This window comes from Solanum verrucosum, unplaced genomic scaffold (genome assembly GCF_900185275.1).
Source record: "Solanum verrucosum unplaced genomic scaffold, falcon-dt-bn FXZP01000271.1, whole genome shotgun sequence".
Taxonomy (NCBI): Eukaryota; Viridiplantae; Streptophyta; class Magnoliopsida; order Solanales; family Solanaceae; genus Solanum; species Solanum verrucosum.
Genome location: NW_026019951.1, coordinates 1,405,263 through 1,425,684, shown reverse-complemented (window position 1 = coordinate 1,425,684; position 20,422 = coordinate 1,405,263). Strand labels below are relative to the sequence as shown.

General features: G+C 39.7%; 1 protein-coding gene across 2 annotated transcripts in view; it reads right to left on the bottom strand.

Annotated features, from left to right (window-relative positions):
* Positions 1-20,422, bottom strand: part of LOC125814065 (glycolate oxidase 1) — a 197,516-nt gene that overhangs the window by 127,720 nt on the left and 49,374 nt on the right. The window lies entirely within an intron of this gene.

Here is a 20,422-nt window from a genome sequence, read left to right as displayed (position 1 = left end):
ACCTTCTTGCCTTTGGCCATGGCCAGCAACTATACGAGTCAACAATTGGACTGCATTCCTCAAATCTTGCTCGGTAGCATTAATAGGAAGTTCTTGAGGTGCAGCTTCCCTCTTTAGTTCTTCTGGCGATGGAGGGGTCGGGGAAGTCTGTGATAGAGACTCATCTTGAGCCTCACCTTGAACAGCTTGACTAGGTGGTGGTTGGCTGGTCCCTTCTTGGGCAGCCACATCCACTCGCTTACCTGTACTTTTATTCCTTCTCGTAGCTGGCATCTTCGCTATAATAAAACAATTCAGAAGTTAGGTACTATTCACCACAACATTGGTTCTATCGCACGATCTAAGAAATGAAAGAAAAGAGACAACTCCTACATGTCCTGTAGCCTCCTGTTTATAAATGTGGTGCACAACACATCCATAAGCAAGACTCTACATAGACACGGCTTTGTAGACTCCCTAGGATGACCTGCTCTGATACCACTTTATCACGCCTCAAATCCCATTAAGACGGACAGGCACTCGATGCCCTAACGGCCCGAGAGAACCAACATGTGACCTGTGCTTACTATGCATGTAACTATAAAAGTTTTGTGACAAGTTTGCCAGGGACACAACGATATGAACCGACATAAGTAGACCCAAAACTTATATACAAGACTTGGCCATTGAGGCCACAACTGGTTAAGATGCAACTGAACCATATACATAAGTCTACAAAGCCTCTAAAAGATAGAAACCCTTAGAGTAGGTCAGGACAGACCCCGCCTTACCCCTAGCTACGATACAATACCAAAATGAGTCTACCAAGAGTAAAGCTCCGAAACAACCTGGAGCTCACCAAAAGTGGCTGAGTGTCGTATGCTCCTACTGAGGAGGTCTACTAGCGAGAGTACCTGTGCCTGCAACATGAAATGCAGCGTTCCCCGCGAGGGACGTCAGTACGAAAAGTGTACTGAATATGTAAGGCAACTACATATATAAAAATAAGAGGTCAAACGAAACCAGGTATCAACGTATAAGTGCATAAATCAGAATAGGAGGTTGCCTCTGTTAACTCTGGTGGGGTCATGTATGTTACATTCTTGTCTTTACCTTTATGTGTGTTATGATCTTTATAACCCATGTGATATAAGTGACCAGCTGATCAGTGGTAGAAGAGGATGACCCATGCTAGGCATTTTAACCCCTGGAATGTGGTCCTCAACATTGCACAAATTGGGATCGGCCCATGCTTGGCTTTCGCCCTTGAGCTGCCACCCTTCTATACCAATTGGGATCGGCCCATGCTAGGCTTTCGCCCCTGAGCTGCCACCCATAGTTATACAAATTGCTTCACTTATATTCTTTAATCTTTGAGATTGTTGTTTTGGTGGTCACAATCATTTTTGAGATTTGGAAATACGAGACAGTAGTAGGAGACATGAAAATAATACTTTAGGACAGTAGCTACAATATAAGGAGCTATGTAACATTAATGCATTACTTGAGAGCTTGAATGACACAATTGACTTCAATTGACTATAGAGTACTGAACGTGTAACTTAGTAATTATGTACACTTAGGAGGGGGGGGGATATTGTTAGCTATTTGGATATCGTACATTGCCACTACGTTTCCTTTACTAGGAATAGAACTTAGGAAATTCACTTATTGACATTAATCGCAAGTATCAGATTTCATGCTAAGGAATATGGAATCGAATCGCCCTACATACCTTATTTTCTGACCAATACCACTGTCACAATTCAACCTCCCTTCTTGGATGCTAATCTACAATATAAGTCACAATTAAGCTAATGTCAGCAGCTAATCAAGGCCCTAAAAACAATAGTTAACACTTGACGGAAAGTAGGCCCATACAACCCTTGCACCAATGGTGAACCACCACACCCTTCTTCTATACATTAATCCAACTTCATACATCCTTTTCCAAGATACCCAAACATCCCCCAACAACAATATACATAAGGCAGCCACTATTAATCCCTAAAAATCTTTCAGCATAATAGGAAAATATTAATTCAAAGATTTATCACCATCCATTAGTTCTTGATAAAGATATACAAAATTCTCCACCCCAAATCTGTATTTAAAGAGAGGAAAAAAAATGGGCTGTAGTCTTACCTTAGTTTATAGGAATTTATCCTCTAAAGTTGTACTCCAAGAACTGAAACTCTCCTTCAAACTTTTACTTGAAAATAGGGCAATACTCAAGGAACCAAGGTTTTCTAGGGCTGCTGATTGAAGCCAAGAGAGACCAAGAGAGAAACTTAAGAAATCTGAAAATTTTGCATGTTAAAAATGAAGCAAAAGATCTGATCTTTATCCCTTTAAAAAGGAGGTGTAATGGCCGAATTTCTTGATTAATTTTGGCCATATATTGTCAAGTAGGTAACCCACCTACTTGGCCTTTTAACTTGGGCTTTTGGGAACTTCAGCACTTGTTGGGCCCTACTCCTAATTATCCCTCTATTCATGTCAATTTAGGCCATAATTAATGCAAGTAGGTGGTCCACCTATTTGGACTTTTCACTTGGGTCTTTTTGGACTTAAGACTATTGGGCCTTGGCTGTCCATTTTTCCCTTATCCTTCTACTCAACTTGGGCCAAATTAATGCAAGTAAGTGGTAGTGCATTTGGCCCAGTTACCACTTTACTACCTCTAGTTTAAATACTTCCGTCGGAGCTAACTTGCAGTACACATGCTGAAACGTGCAAGGTGTTACATCACCTTGCGAGCTAGCTAGTTTAAACCAACACTAATCATATAAGAAGCACGGTCCCTCACTTATACTATAAGGCTATGTCAAGTATCACGTGAATAGAACTAGCATACGCATAATACATGTGTTACACTAGTTTCATAGTTTAAGGTATAAAGTAACTTTCTCTTGTGATATCTTTCGTTTCTTTTTGGTATTCTTTAGAAGGTGATTAGTTTCTACATACTAATTATTGTCTTTAGTTACTCATAAAGCGGTCAAGATTCGAATCTATCGTTTTGATTCGTTTTCTCAAGTAAAGGCGTTAGATTTCTTCCATAAATCTATACGTTGTTACTTGGATCTTTTCAAGGCCTTAGAACATCTAATCCTTGGAAATTCGTGGATCTTTCCTTCGAATTTCCCATATCTTTAGTTAGTTTTTTTGTTTCTTTTCTTTGTGCTTCCGCATTCTAATATTCAATTCTCTATTTGTGATCTCCCTTAACCTTGTTGTTATCACCTTAAAGTCTAGTCTAGTCACAATTATTCTATGAATTCTCTATCAAAAGCATGTACCCAATAATCTCATTTATCCCGTATTCCTATCACATCTCAATAATCCCATCTCCTTGATTATTACTTTTTGTATTTTTGCTATTTTTTGCTTACTTGTGACAAAACCCCCATTGTTAATAGATTCTTGCGTCACCCCCTTTGATTTGTAATGTTTTTAATCGATAATATCTTTAACTATGACTAATTAGAACTTAGTTTTATTTTTCTATTAATTATCAAAACCACTCCTTGTGGGAACGATCCCAACCCTTGGTTGGGTTACTAAACTATTGTACGATCGTAGACACTTGCATTGGAAGTTGTGTCTTGATTACACAAACATCAAAATGGCACTGCTGCCAGGGAGTGGTGTTATTTGAGAATTCTTAGATTAGTAGTATTTTTGTTCTTCTTAGTTGTAGTTTATTCACTTAATTTTTTGTTTTTTGAGTATTTGTGTCACAACAGGACATATGAGAGTAAACGGGGAGAATAGCTGCCAAGCGGGTCATCCAGTGGGTGGTGTTCTTCATCGAGGCGACATCGATGATGTTAATAGTGTTTATAACCCTGCCCACGTGGGTGAGATGGGCAATTTGCATGCCACAAGCCGACGGAAATGCAATGTTTGAAGTTACTAGCACGACACTCCACCTCATACATTCAAGAGGTTTATTTGGAGGGTTAGAGCATGAAGATTCGCACGAACATATATGAAGATTTGTGGGAGTGTGCACCTCTTTATCGTTCAAGAATCTATCTCAAGAATCCATACGGCTTCGCTTATTTCCATTATCATTGACCGGGGGAGCTACTAAATGGTTGGTCGAGCTTCCAAAGAACTCCATTAAATCATGGGAATAGCTGGTTATGGCCTTTCTCGAAAGATTGTTTCCTCCTTCAAGAATGATGAAACTGAGGGACGACATTCAGAATTTTAAGCAAAAGGAGGGTGAACCAATTCAGGAATCATGGACAAGGTTCAAGAGATTTTTGCGTAAGTGCCCAATACATGGACTTCCAAGTGAATTGTTGCTCCAATACTTTTACCGTAGTCTAGACTCAGTTAATAAAGGGATAGTTGATCAATTGGTGCAAGGAGGAATAATGTTAAAATCATTTGAAGTAGCCTCATTTCTCCTAGATGGTATGACTAAAGTAAACTAGGCATGGTACACCAAATATGATTAAGTTTCCCCACTGTGCTTCAGGTTAACACAAGAACAACTCGATAAAGAAAGGGAGAGGGATGAAAACATCAAAAAGATGTTGTCTCAAATGGAAATTCTACAAGAACACACGAAAGGGACATATGGAACATTTTGACTTGAGGAGGGTTCTTCTTCTGGTTACTCAAGACTGGGGGAGAATCAAGGTTGGAACTCCAGAAGATACGAGGAGGGTTTCCACCCACGCTACCAATAGCAGGGCAGAAATCAAGGTTGGAACTATTATAGGGGTGAAGTACCAAGGAGATATTGGCAAGATTGGGCTGAGCAGCTTGATCATGAGGAGGACCATACTCACTTGAGTGAAGGCGCGAAATCTAAATGGAGTGCAAGTAGTCCTCGGTTAAATGATTTATTGTCACTCATACTCATATCTTATATTGAAATATGTGGAGGCGAATACCTATATCTTATGTAGAATGATGTGGAGGTAAATACCAGTGTCATGTGATGTTGGGTATGGAGGCGAATACCTATGATCCCATAAGATGGACATGGAGGAGAATACCCATGACCATATATGTAAGGCAAGAAGCGACTGCCCATTGGCCTTAATAGGAAGGCACAGTGGTGATTACCCATGTCTATAAAAGATAAGCTAAAGAAGAGAATGATAGGTGATAAGCTTTGATGATTGCTAAGGTTGCCTACTATGGTGAGTAAGACTTGTGGAGGATTACTCATGTCTTAGTTAAGTATGATTTGAGATTACTTTATGAAGTAGTCCTTGTATGTAATGATGATCTACTTTATGCATTGATTATGCCTATGCCTTATATTGTCTAACTCCTATGTTTAGGTTTATGTTTATGTTTATGTTTATGTTTATGCAAACTATCATATTTGGTACATGTTTGTACTAACACATAATCTTGCCTACATTTCTTATCCAAATGTAGGATTCGACGATATCGACTCTCATCCCCGTGGCTAGGATCTTAGTAGAAGGCAATCTTGAAGATTGGTGAGTCCTCATAGCATTCGAGGATTTGACAACCATTTCCTTATGTCTTTCATTTTATGCTATGAACTATTGTATTGGATGTGTCCCAAAGATATTCTTGTTTTAGACAGTTCGAGACATAGTGTAATAGACTTCTGCTCGTTTTATAAAGATTTTTGGATTGTGTTGAAAATGTTTTAAACTTACACATTATTTCTATTATCTTATGTTATGAAAGCTAAGTGGCTTATATGAGGCCTCTCGGAGTTTTGTATTTCATGTTACGTCCAGGGTGTACCCTTGGGTCGTGACAAACTTGGTAATCAGAGCACAAGGTTTAGAATGGTTCTAGGATGTCTTAAACCATGTCTAGTAGAGTCTTTTTCATAAGTGTGAAGCGCGCCACATTTATGAATAAGAGGCTACTAAATGCTTAAGAAACTTCACTTCTTCATTTTTCTAAGTCGTGCGATAGAGTTTAACTTTATAAGGTCTTTATCCTAATCCTTACCCGATTGTCTACAGGATATGACTACTCAAAGGGATTTTGCTAGAAGGAATGATGGAAGAAAATTTGGATCAAGGAATTCCTCCTCAAGCTCCTCAAGCTCCGGTTGACTGTAACACCCAAGAAAAATGGTAGGTTAAACTAAAGCCTAAACATAAGGTTAAAAATTGTAAAATGACTCCCCGAACTTTTAGTAAGTCATTTAGGGTTAAAATGGGGTTTATAGAGTCAAGACCAAGGGGCAAGTGCGAAGGCCAAAGGCCTAGGCTGCCCCTACCTAGGAGCTACTACCCCAACCTTCACGAGGGAGACCACGAGTCATGGTCCACTACACGGCTCGTGAAGGTGGTCTTAAAGATTCCTTGTCCATAGAAAGATGGCCACCTAAAAGGCTAGGCACTGCCTCAACTTCACGGAAGGGACCACGACTCGTGGATCCCTTCATGAAGAAGACTTGGGAATGGGAGCATGGGGGCAAGGAGTAGCCTAGCTACTGCCTCACCCTACACGAGCATGACCACTGGGCGTGGTCTACTTCACGAATCGTGAAGGTGCTCGTGAGAGGCCCTTAGGCGATGGAGCCTTGAGCTCCAAAAAGGGAGCTACTGCCTCAATTCCACGGGTAGGACCACGGGTCGTGGTCCTCTCCACGGCTGGTGGAGTGGGTCGTGAGGCCGGGACGGGGTCAATTAATGAGTGTCTTTTAAGTCATTTTCTATTTTAGTCCAAATAAAGTGGGGTTGTTTTGGGTATTTTAAGGGAATTTTATATATTGTTTTAAAGTCAAATTTCAGAAGACTTAGTCATTATTCACAAACACCCAATTGAAATAAATAAACTCCCTACTCTCTCAAAAAATTTCTCTCTAAACTCAAGGAAGAAGAAACCATTGAAGATAGGGTTTTTAGATTCTCAAGGTTCTCCCCAAAATTTCTTGAAGGTCCTAAATTACGGTATGGATGCTTTTCATCCTTCGGTATGTATCACCCAAGGAGCCCCTTCAAATTATGTTTTCAAGATATCAAATCCCCCAATACTAGGGTTTTCAATCTATAACATGTGTCTTCTGTCCAAAACATTTTTATTGTTTAATTATGATTGTTTATGGTTGATTATGGTGAATTATGAATGGGTTGATAGAGTATTGACGTTTTATAATGAAAATTCTCCATAGACCCATGTTTCCCCATATTGATAGATCTTGAATTGATGTTGTGGGTTGATTGATATTATGAATATGTCAATTGAATATAGTTATGTTAATTAAGCTATTGAATCATGAAATTCCTCCTATATTATGAAGTAATTGTATATGGTTGGGTTGATTGTGATTCAAGACCCTTGAAGGGAAAATGTATGAGAGGGCTTGTACCTCTTTATGAGAATTACGTATGCGATTGTGATTTACTCGGATAGTAATGATCCTATACCTATTGTGTATTTGTGGTATTGATGCAAGTTATATTTTCCCTATACCCTATACACTTGATTATGCATGAAGTATGTATGTATGCCTATGATAAGTTTGTTGTGTTGGTTGAAAGACCATCCTCATGAGCACACTATGAATACGTAGGGAAAGGTGTGCTCACATGTTGATGATTCTAAGGTGAAAGGGCATTCTCACTTAAGGAATCCATGAGCTATTATGATGATATGTTGACATGAAAATATGTCATGTTACTCCTAGGGGGTAACCCTAGGTTGTGACAAACTTGGTAATCAGAGCACAATGTTATAAAATGATTCTAGGATGATGTCTCATGAACCACGTCTAGTAGAGTCTTGTTCATAAGTTTGAAACGCGCCACACTTATGAATGAGAGGCTATATGATGTTTAGGAACTTTCACTTCTTTCATTACTCTTTAGTCATACTTGGAGTCCTAACTCTATGAAGTCTATTCCTAACCCTTCTCTAGTGATTTTAGGCAAGTACAAGAAGAGGAAATGCAAGGAGGATGCAAGAGGAGAATGCCAATGAGGTAGCTCCTGAAGATTCTCAAGCTCCAAATGAAGAGGGGTCTATGACCAATGTGGAGATAAGGACTCTCCAAACATTAACTCATACTTTAACAACTCAAGTCACTAGGGATGCTAGAGTTCAAGTGAACCCCAATGCAAGTACAACCGCTTCAAGGATTAGGGATTTAACAAGAATGAATCCCCCTACATTCTATGGCTCCAAAGTGCATGAAGACCCATAGGGTTTTATTGATGAAGTGTTTAAGGTGCTTGATGCTATGGGTGTGTCTCCATGAGAGAAGGCAGAACTAGCCACCTACCAATTGAAAGATGTGGCTCAAGTATGGTATGAGCAATGGAAGGATGAGAGAACCGTGAGAGCGAGGTCGGTTGATTGAGGAACGTTCAAGTCGGCCTTCCTTGATAGGTTTTTCTCAATGGAGTTGAGGGAGAGGAACATGCAAGAATTCATCAACCATCGCCAAGGAGGTATGAGTATGAAGGAATATGGCCTTAAGATTGCCTACTTGTTTAAATATGCTCCAACCTTATTAGTAGCTGACTCTAGGGCAAAGATGAACAAATTTGTTATGGGGATATTCGACTTGGTAGTCAATGGATGTCGTTCGGCAATGCTCATCCCAAGTATGAATATTTCACGGTTTATGGTTCATACCGAGCAAATTGAGAAACAAAAGCTCAAACAAGTGAATAGAGAAGTAAAAAGGGCAAGGACTAATGATGGGAATTCTTCCAAGGGTAAGTTTGAGGTTCAAGAAGAGGTTTTCCAATCAAAGCTCATCTAGCACTCCAAGGGTCAACAAAGATAGGGTGTTTAACCTTAAGTATGTATCATATTGTTAGGGTTATGGATGTCGAGTCCAAGGTCCCTTCTTTAGAGTCGGTCCCTGTGGTGAGTTTGTTTATGGAAGTCTTTCCCGATGACTTGCCCGACATTCCTCCCGAAAGGGAAATAGACTTTGGCATTGATCTTTTGCCAGATACACAACCCATAGCTATCCCTCCTTATAGAATGGCTCCCGCCGAATTAAAAGAGTTGAAGGAGCAACTCAAGGACTTATTAGACAAGGGTTTTATTCAACTAAGCATATCTCTGTGGGGTGCTCTGGTATTGTTTGTGAAGAAGAAAGATGGGTCCCTTAGGATATGTATTGATTACCGCCAATTGAACAAGGTCACTATAAAGAATAATTATCCACTTCCTAGGATTGATGATTTGTTTGATCAACTCCAAGGGGCTAACTTTTTCTCCAAAATAGATCTTCATTCGGGTTACCATCAACTAAGGGTAAGAGGATGTGATATTCCTAAGACAGCCTTTAGGACCCGGTACGGTCACTATGAATTTGTGGTTATGTCTTTTGGGTTAACTAATGCTCCGGCAGCATTCATGGACCTAATGAATAGGGTATTTAGGCAATATCTTGATTTGTTTGTGATCATTTTTATTAATGATATTTTGATCTACTCAAGAAGTGAGGGTGAACATATGGATCATTTGAGGATTTTATTTTAAGTCCTTAAAGACCACCAATTGTTTGTAAAGTTTAGCAACTGTGAGTTTTGGCTAAGATCGGTTGATTTCCTTGGTCATATTGTGTCGGGTATGGGTATTGAGGTAGATCCTAAGAAGATGGATGCGGTCAGAGTTGGCCTAGACTTCTATCTCCTACCGATATTAGAAGCTTCTTGGGTTTGGCCGATTACTAAAGGAGGTTTGTTGAGGGTTTTTCCGCCATTGCTTCTCCGTTGACGGCTTTGACTCAAAAGAAAGCTAAGTTTTTGTGGTCGGAGACTAGTGAGAAAACCTTCAAAGATTTTAAAGATAGGCTTACATCAGCTCCGGTGTTGACTTTACTGGAGGGTACCGATGGGTTTGTGGTATATTATGATGCTTTTTGAGTGGGTTTGGGATGTGTCCTTATACAACATGGTAAACTGATTGCCTATGCTTCAAGGAAACATAAGGTCCATGAGAAGAATTATCCGACTCATAATCTTGAATTAGCGGCGGTAGTGTTTGCTTTGAAAATATGGAGACATTACTTATATGGGGTCCAAGTAGAATTGTTTACCGACCACAATAGTCTTCAATATGTGTTAAGCCAAAAAGACTTGAATCTACGAAAAAGATGGTGGTTAGAACTTTTGAAAGATTATGAAATGAGTGTCTTATACCACTCCGGTAAAGCTAATGTAGTTGCGGATGCCTTAAGTAGAACGTCCATGGGTAGTGTGGCTCATGTAGAAGATGAGAAGAAGGACTTGGTTCATGATGTGCATAGGTTGGCCCGGTTAGATGTCCAACTAGTGGATTCCACCAAGGGTGGATTCATGGTCCATCATAGTTCCAAATCGTCCTTTGTGATTGATGTAAAGTCTAAACAACACCTTGATCCCATATTAATGGAGTTGAAAGAATCGGTTCTCAATAAGTCCATTGAGGCTTTCTCCCAAAGGGGAGATGGGGTGCTTAGATACCTAGGTAGATTATGAGTTCCAGATGTTGATGGCATAGCAAATTTTAGAAGTGGCTCATGGTTTGCGGTATTCTATTCATTCGGGAGCCACCAAGATGTACCGTAACTTATGGGAAGTCTATTGGTGGAATGGTATGAAGAAGGATATAGCAGGCTTTGTAGCCACGTGTCTGAATTGCCAACAAGTTAAGGCCGAGCATCAAAGGCCCGAAGGGTTGTCCAAAATATAGATATTCCCACTTGGAAGTGGGAGGATCTGAATATGGATTTTATTGTGGGGTTGCCTCGTACTCGAAGGGTTGTCTAAAAATAGATATTCCTATTTGGGTCATTGTTGATAGGATGACAAAATCAGCCCACTTCATTCCCATCAAGACTTCATTTTTCGGCGGAATACTATGCCAAGTTGTACATCAATGAGATAGTGTAGTTGCATGGGGTCCCCTCATTTATCATTTCGGATCGGTCTACTCAATTTACTTCACATTTTTGGAAGGCATTCCAAAAAGTATTTGGTACCAATGTCAAGCTTAGTACTGATTTTCACCCTCAAATGGATGGTCAAGCGGAACGCACCATTCAAACCTTAGAGGACATGTTGAGGGCATGTGTGATAGATTTCAAGGGTAGTTGGGATGACCATCTCCCATTGATTGAGTTTGCCTACAATAATAGTTACCACTCAAGCATTTCCATGGCTCCATTTGAAGCCCTTTATGGTAGAAGATGTAGATCTCCGATTGGCTGGTTTGAAGTAGATGAATTTTCTCTAGTTGGTCCTAAACTAGTTTATGAGGCCATTGAAAAAGTTTGACTCATTAGAGAGAGGTTGAAGACGACCCAAAGTCGGCAAAAGTCATATGCCGATGTTAGAAAGAGGGATCTTGAATTTGAGGTTGGTGATTGGGTCTACTTAAAAATCTCATCTATGAAGGGTGTGATGAGGTTTGGTAAAACGGGGAAGCTTAGTCCCCGGTATGTGGGCCCTTATCAAATTTTGAAGCGTATTGGGAAAGTTGCCTATGAACTAGACTTGCTAAATGAATTGGCTCCGGTCCACCCGGTATTTCACGTTTCCATGCTTAAGAAGTGCATTGGTGAGCCGGTATCCATCCTTCCTTTAGAGGGCTTAGGAGTTGATGAGAACCTTTCTTATGAAGAGGTCCCGGTGGAAATTTTGGACCGACAAGTTAAGAAGTTAAGAAACAAAGAGGTAGTTTCCGTTTAAAGTCTTATGGAGGAATCACATAGTTGAGGGTGCTACATGGGAGGACGAGGCCGATATGAAGTTCCATTATCCTCATCTTTTTGCTTCTACTCCTATCCAAACTTGAGGTAAGTAGTTTTCTTGAGTTTGGTGTTTTGGAAGTCATTTGTGCTATGAGTTTTCTTTATGATTTCCTTATGTTGTGCATGTTCTTATGAGACATATCTTGAGTTTTCATGAGTTAGTGTCCCTCATGTTGGTTTGCATTTTAGTATGATGATTGCATATTTGGCTTCATGAGGTTAATTGATGGACATGCTTAGTTATGTTTTGATGATATGGCATATTGGCTCCTTATGGTTGTGTTGAGCTTGTTTGAGTTGGAGATTGTTCCTAAAATGATATGAAGTGATGAGTTTTGTGCATGTTGGGTTGCGGATGTAGCTCCTACCTCCTTGTGATTGCATTGCTCATGTCTTGAGATGGAGTTGATGTTTCCTCCTATAAGTTGTGCATTTTTGTTATGTTGCATGCATGAGGGGCAGCTAGTCTTGAGTCTTTAACTCCGTAGGGTGTCTAAATACTCTTTCAAGGACGAATGTCCCCAAGGGGGAGATAATGTAACATCCCGAAAAATGGTAGGTTAAACTAGAGATTAAACGTAAGGTTAAAAATCGTAAAATGACTCCCCGAACTTTTAGTAAGGCATTTAGGGTTAAAATGGGGTTTATAGAGTCAAGACCAAGGGGCAAATTCCAAGGCCAAAGGCCAAGGCTGCCCCTAGCTAGGAGCTACTGCCCCAACCTTCACGAGAGGGACCACGAGTCGTAGTCCACTCCATGGCTCGTGAAGGTGGTCGTAAAGATCCCTTGGCCATGGAAAGATGGCCACCTAAAAGGCTAGATACTTCCTCAACTTCACAGAAGGGACCACGGCTCGTGGAGCCCTTCGTGAAGGAGACTTGGGCATGGGGGCATGGAGGAAAGGAGTATCCTAGCTACTGCCTCACCCTCCATGAGCATGACCACGGGGAGTGGTCCACTTCACGGATCGTGAAGGTTCTCGTTAGGGTGCCTTAGGTGATGGTGCCTTGAGATCCAAAAAGGGAGCTACTGCCTCAACTCCACGGGCAGGACCACGAGTCATGGTCCTCACCACGGCTCATGGAGTGGGTCGTGAGGCCTGGACAGGGTCAATTAATGATGGTCTTTTAAGGCATTTCCTATTTTAGTCCAATTAAAGTGGGGGTGTTTGGGTATTTTAAGGGAAGTTTATATATTGTTTTTAAGTCAAATTTCACAAGACTTGGTCATTATTCACAAACACCCAATTGAAATAAAAAACTCCCTCTTCTCTCAAAAATTTTCTCTCTAAACTCAAGGAAGAAGAAGAAACCATTGGAGCTAGGGTTTGTAGATTCTCAAGGTTCTTCCCCAAATTTTTTGGAGGTTGTAAATTGAGGTATGGATGCTTTTCATACTTGGGTAGCTATCACCCAAGGAGCCCCTTCAAATTATGTTTTCAAGATATCAAATCCCCCAATTCTATGGTTTTCAATCTATAACATGGGTCTTCTTTCCAAAACGTTTTTATTGTTTAATTATGATTTTTTATGGTTGGTTATGGTGAATTATGAATGGGTTGATGGAGTATTGATGTTTTATAATGAAAATTCCCCATAGACCCATGTTTCCCCATATTGTAGATCTTTAATTCATGTTTTGGGTTGGTTGATATTATGAATATGTCAATTGAATATGGTTATGTTAATTAAGCTATTGAATCATGAAATTCCTCCTATATTATGAAGTAATTGTATATGGTTGGGTTGATTGTGATACCCTTGAAGGGCAATGGTTTGAGGGCTTGTACCTCTTTATGAGAAATACGTATGAGATTGTGATTTACTTGGATAGTAATGATCCTATACCTATTGTGTAGTTGTGGTATTGATGCAAGATTTATTTCCCCTACCCCCTATACACTTGATTATGGTTGAAGTATGTATGTATGTCTATGATAAGCTTGTTGTGTTGTTTGAAAGGCCATTCTCATGAGCACACTATGAATACGTTGTGAAAGGTTTACTCAAATGTTGATGATACTAAGGTGAAAGGGCATTCTCACTTAAGGAATTCATGAGCTATTATGATGATATGTTGACATGAGTGCTTAGTGAATTCTCTTATGAACATGAACTTAAGTAAAGACTTAATATGAATTTTTAAGGGAATTATGGTTAGCACTGAGTGGATATGAGTATGAGATGGGTTCCTTCACGTTAGTAGTTGGGTTCCCAATACGGTGTCTCATGAGATGAAAACCTCCATGTTAGTAGTTAGGGTTTCTAAAAGCAATCTCCATATCCCATAACTATGTGCCCACATAGGTCTTAGCTAGTGGATCCACCTAGAAGCTAAAAATGTACGTTCTACCTTCAAGTAGGACACATCTTTTCGGTGTGGGGGTAGAACACCGGATTCCATGTAGCTCACATGGTCTATGTCGGTTAATGCTATTCTTCCCTATATGATATGAATATGAACTATGGTAAGAACATGAACTTTAATTATGACTTCCTAAGAGGTACTACTTAGTGTGAGTGGCGGTATGGGACTTCACTTATGCATTGCACAAGTAGACTCTAAGAGAGATTATGGTGAGGTTCTTTTTTGTTATGATGGCTTATGGATTATGTATGAAAGATATGTATGAATGTTAAAGTTGATTTCACTTATTGTAAGTTAAGAACATCTGTGACTCTTTACTTATGTATGTTGACTATGAGTAAGGCAAAGTAAGATATGTATGACGTTGGTAGCCTAAGGGTGACACTTAGCATTTGGTGAGGTTATAGGACATTACCTTTGCATTACCTTTGGCCGAGAATGTGACTAATGCGGAGTTTAGGTCTATTTTTCAAGTGTTGCCTCAAGCTGTGACGGCCCAACCCAATAGGGAAGTTATGAACCCCGTGAACCCAAATATGGGTATGACAACGGCTAGAGTGAGGGACTTTACAAGGATGAATGCCCCGGAATTCTATAGTTCTAAAGTTGAGGAAGATCCTCAAAATTTTATCGATGAGGTCTATATAGTGTTGTTTATTATGGGGGTGACTCCGGTGTAGAAGGTAGAATTGGCCACTTACCAACTTAAAGGGGTTGCTCAAATTTGTTTCAACCAATGGAAGGAAGCAAGAATGGTAGAAGCGGGTCCCATAGATTGGGAATGGTTCAAGTCTGCTTTTCTTAATAGGTTATTTCCTCTTGAGAGGAGGGAGGCTAAAATGCATGAGTTTATTGATCTTCGACTAGGAAATATGAGTGTTAAGTAATATGCCTTGAGATTCACTCAATTGTCTAAGTATTCTCATTCTACAGTTGATGACTCTAGGGCAATGATGAGCAAGTTTGTTTTAGGTGTGTTCAAATTGGCAGTGAAAGAGTGTTGTACGGCTATGCTAGTCCATGACATGGATATTGCTCATCTTATGACTCATGCCCAACAAATTGAAGATAAGAAACTTAAAGAGAGGTATAGGGAGAATAAGAAGCCTAGAACCAGTGATGGTAATTTCCCTTATGCTAGGTCTGATGGACATGGTCATCCTAAGTATCAACGAAGATTTTTCGGGTAAGGTTCATCTAATGCTCTTAAGCTCAACAAGGAGAAGGTATCTAACCCTAAACCTCAAGGAGGTGTTACTGGACCTTCTTTGCAAGATTGTGGAAAGTGTGGAAGAAAGCATACGAGAGAATGTCTAGCGGGTTCCAATGCTTTTTTGGTTGTGGTAAGACAGATCACAAGATAAGGCATTGTCCTTCAGTTGCTAAAAATGAGGGAGATAGTCGTCATAGGGCTCAACCCTATCCTTCATCCAGTCCAAGTGGTTCGGGTAAGAATGCTCCCAAGCAAAATAAGTTTTATGCTCTTCAGACACAAGTTGAATATGAAGGGTCTGCTAATGTAGTCACTGGTATGTTGAAGGTTTTTCAACTTGATATATATGATTTATTAGATCCCGGTGCTAATTTGCCTTCTGTGACGCCGTATGTGGGCATGAGATTTGATGTGCTTCCCGATGTGTTGTTAGAACCTTTGTCTGTCTCTACCCTTGTTGGTGATTCTGTGGTAGCTAAGAGGGTCTATAGAAAATGTGGCATTTCCTTATCCCATTGAGTTACTCTTGTTGACTTGGTAGAGCTTGATATGATTGATTTTGATGTCATCCTTGACATGGATTGGTTGCACTTTTGTTATGCCTCTATTGACTGTAGAACTCATGTAGTCAAGTTTCAGTTCCTGAATGAGCCTGTCCTAGAATGGAAGGGGGGCAAATTCTATGCCTAGAGGTCATTTTGTTTCTTTTATGAAAGATAGAAAGATGATTTCTAAGGGTTGCTTGTACCATCTACTTAGGGTGAGGGATATGAATTCTGAAACCCCTACTTTTGAGTTGGTCCCCGTTGTTAATGAGTTTCCGAAAGTGTTCCAAGATGATCTACCCGGTATTCCTCTCGAAAGAGAAATAGACTTCGGTATTGATCTTCTCCTAGATACGCAACCTATTTCTATTCCTCCTTATAGAATGGCTTTACCAGAACTTAAGGAGTTGAAAGAAAAATTGATGGATGTGTTAGATAAAGGTTTTATCTGACCGAATATCTCACCGTGGGGTTCTCTAGTTTTATTTGTTAAGAAGAAAGATTGTTCACTCTGTATGTGTATTGAGTACCGACAATTGAACAATGTGACCATTAAGAAACTTTTATAAGATTGACCTTAGGTTGGGTTATCACCAGTTGATGGTGAAGAATGATGATATTTCAAAAATGGCTTTTAGAACCCGGTATAGTCATTATGAGTGCTGGTGATGTTGTTTGGCTTGACTAATGCTCCGACAAAATTTATGGATTTGATGATTAGGGTGTTTAGACAATACCTTGATATGTTTGTAATTGTGTTTATTGATGATGTTTTGATCTATTCAAGGAGTGAGAATGATCACACCAATCATTTGAGGATTTTCTTGCAATTCCTTAAAGAATAACAACTCATTGCAAAGTTTAGAAAATGTGAGTTTTGGATAAGGTCCGTAGCTTTACTTTGTCATGTTGCTTCAAGTAAGGGTATTGAGGTAGATCCGGAGAAGATGGATGCGGTTAAGAGTTGGTCGAGACCTATTTCACCTACGTATATCAGGATCTTCTTGGGTTTGGCTGTTATTACAGAAGATTTGTTGAGGGATTTACTATGATTGCCTCTCCATTGACAGCTTTGACTCAAAAGAAGGCTAACTTCATATTGCTTGAAGCTTGTGAAAAGAGTTTTCAAGAGTTGAAGGATAGACTTACTTCCGCTCCAGTGCTGACTTTATCGGATGGTACATATGGCTTTGTTGTTTATTGTGATGCCTCTAGAATTGGGTTGGGATATGTGCTTATGAAGAATGGTAAGGTTATTGCCTATGCTTCAAGAAAATTAAAGGTTAATGAGAAGAACTATCCTACCCATGACCTTGAATTAGCGGTAGTCATTTTTGCCTTAAAGATTTAGAGGCATTATTTGTATGGTGTACATATTGATGTTTTCACCGACCATAAAAGTTTGCAATATGTGTTCAATCAGAAGAATTTGAATCTTCGCAAAAAAAGGTTGCTTGAATTATAGAAAGATTATGATATGAGTGTTCTCTATCACCCCAGTAAGGCGAATGTAGTAGCGGATTCTCTTAGTAGGTTTTCTATGGGTAGTGTTGCTCATATTGATGATGATAAGAAAAAATTGGTACGAGATGTACATAAATTAGCCCGATTGGGTGTTCAATTATTTGACTCCACCAAAGATGGTGTTATGGTTCACAATGGGTCAGAATCGTCTTTTGTGGCGGTTGTGAAGGTCAGGCAAGGTCTTTATCCAATTTTATTAGAGTTCAAAGAAGCGATGCTTAAGAAATCTGTTGAGGCTTTCTCCCAATGAGGAGATGGTGTCCTTAGATATCAAGGTTGTTTATATGTTCCAAATCTAGATGACTTGAGGGAACAAATCTTATATGAATCCCATAGATCTCGATATTATATTCACCCAGGAGCCACCAAGATGTACCCTGATTTGCGAGAGATTTATTGGTGGAATGGCAGAAGAAAGATATTGCGGGATTTGTGGCTAAGTGTCCTAATTGCCAACAAGTGAAAGTTGAGCATCAGAAATCGAAAGTTTTATCCCAAGATATTAGCATTCCTACTTGGAAGTGGGAAGACTTGAATATGGAATTCATAGTTGGGTTACCTCGTACTCAGCGACAACATGATTCGATTTGGGTTATAGTAGACCGAATGATGAAATTGGCTCATTTTATTCCCGTCAATATTTTCTTATTCAGCGGAAGATTATGCTAAGTTGTATTTGAGGGAAATGGTAAGGTTGCATGGAGTTCCTTTGTCCATTATCTCCGATAGAGGTACTCAATTACTTCTCAGTTTTGGGAATCTTTCCAAAAGGTTCTTTTTGCACTAAAGTTAAGCTTAGCACGACTTTTCATCCACAAATCAATGGGCAAGCGAAACGAACTACCAAACTTTGGAAGATATGTTGAGAGCATGTGTCATCGATTTCTAGGGAAATTGGGATGATCATTTTCCATTAATTGAGTTTGCTTATAATAATAGCCACCATTCTAGTATTTGTATGGGTCTATTTGGGGATCTCTATGGTAGGAGATGTAGATCTCCTATATGTTGGTTTGAGATGGGTGAAATTTCCTAGATGGGACCCGAGCTAGTTCATAAGGCTATGGAGAAAGTTTGACTTATTAGAGAGAGGTTGAGATCAGCCCAAAGTCGACAAAAGTCATATGATGATGTTAGAATAAGAGATATTGAATTTGATGTTCATGAGTGGGTTTACTTGAAAATATCACTCATGCATGGTGTAATGAGGTTTGGTAAGAAAGGGAAGCTTAGTCCCCATTTTATAGGCCCATATGAGATCTTGAGATGTGTTGGTAAGGTTGCTTATGAGTTAGTTTTGCCTAATGAGTTGGCATCGGTGCATCCGGTTTTCCATGTTTCTATGTTGGAAAAGTGTGTTGGAGATCCGACATCTATACTTTCCTTAGAGGGTTTGGGAGTTGATGAGAATCTCTCTTATGAAGACGTACCGGTTGAGATTTTAGACCGGCAAGTTAAGAAGTTGAGAAACAAGGAAGTTGCTTTCGTGAAAGTATTATGGAGGAATCATTTAGTTGAAGGGCTACTTGGGAGGCCGGGGCCGATGTGATGTCTCGATATCCTCATCATTTTCATTCTATTCCTCCCATATCTTGAGGTAATGAGTTCCTCATGGTTTGCTCTTTGTTTGAAGTCATGTGTGTATTACCTATTCCCATGATTTTCTTATGTTATGCATGTTCATGAAAACTTATGTTTTGAAAGAAAATGAGTTCATATGATTGATTTTTCCTCATGTTGTAGTGCATTGAGTATGAGCTTCATATAGACTTCATGAGAGAAATTGATGAACATGCTTTAGATATGCTTTTTGAGAATGAATTGCATATGAGCTCCATGATATTGTGTTGAGAATTCTTTTAGCTTGGAGAAGGTAGTTCCTCCTTGAATATGAGAAATATTGAAATTTCATTCATATTGGGTTGTTAAATGTAATTCCTACCTTCCTTATGATGCATTCAGTATGTTGTGGCTTGTAGATGAAGTTCCTCCTTGGTTGTATGCATTTTCTAGAGTTGCATGCATGATGAACTGCTAGTATTGAGTCGTTTCCTTTAAAAGGTGTTTACAATTCCATTCGAGGACGAATGTTCCCAAGGGTGAGATAATGTAACACCTCAAAATCTAGTAGAGCAAGCTAAGGCTAAGTGGGAAGTAAAAAACTAGAGAAACTAGCCTAGTTACCCTCCACAAAGGTCCACACGGCTCATGAAGGGCACAATGGCTCGTGATGGTGCCCATGGACCTAGGCAGTGGGTGATCAAACACTGCTCACCTCCCACAAGAGCCAAGACGGCTTGTGATTGTCACCACGGATCGTGGTGGTAAGGCAGTAGCCTCTCCAAGCTGCCGAAAAGTTGGACCCTCTCTACTAGCCACTAGATGGCTCGTGGAGGACTTGACGGGCTGTAGGAAGGGTTGTAGTGATGCCTTAGAATTTTAGGGGTTAAGGAAAGGTGGCCTAGCTACTGTTCCAAGACAATGAGGAGGAGCACGGCTCGTGGAGCCTCATCTGGTAAGGGCCAGACCATTGTTAAGTTGAGGATTAAATGGTCTTTTCCGATTTTAATTAAATTGAAGTAAGGCCATTTTACCCAAGGCTAGGACCCCTATATAAGTCATTTTAAATATAAAAACTCACCCATTCAAGTCATTATTTCCAAAAACCCAAAAGAAATCCCAAAGTTTTCTCTCAAATGTTTCTCTCTTTAGAAGTTGAAGAAGAAGAAAGAGTTGTAACTAGGATCAAGGTCAAGTCTCCATTCCTCAAGCATTAGTGGGCTTTGTAATCAAGGTATGATGTCTTTTCTTCCATGGATTCCTTCCATCCATGGAGTCCTTAAGATTCCCCAATTGAGAAGATGAATTTCCTAAATTTTAGTTAGAGTTTCTTCCAATGTTCTGGGTATGGATGAATATTGATCCAATTGAGTGGATTATGATTGTTTATGGTTAAATTGATAGAATTATGTGTTTTTATAATGATATTACATGTACCCATACGTAATTCATGTTCCCAAGTTGAAGTTGATATAATTGGGTTTATGTCATGAAAGGAGAATTTGTGGGTTTAGATGT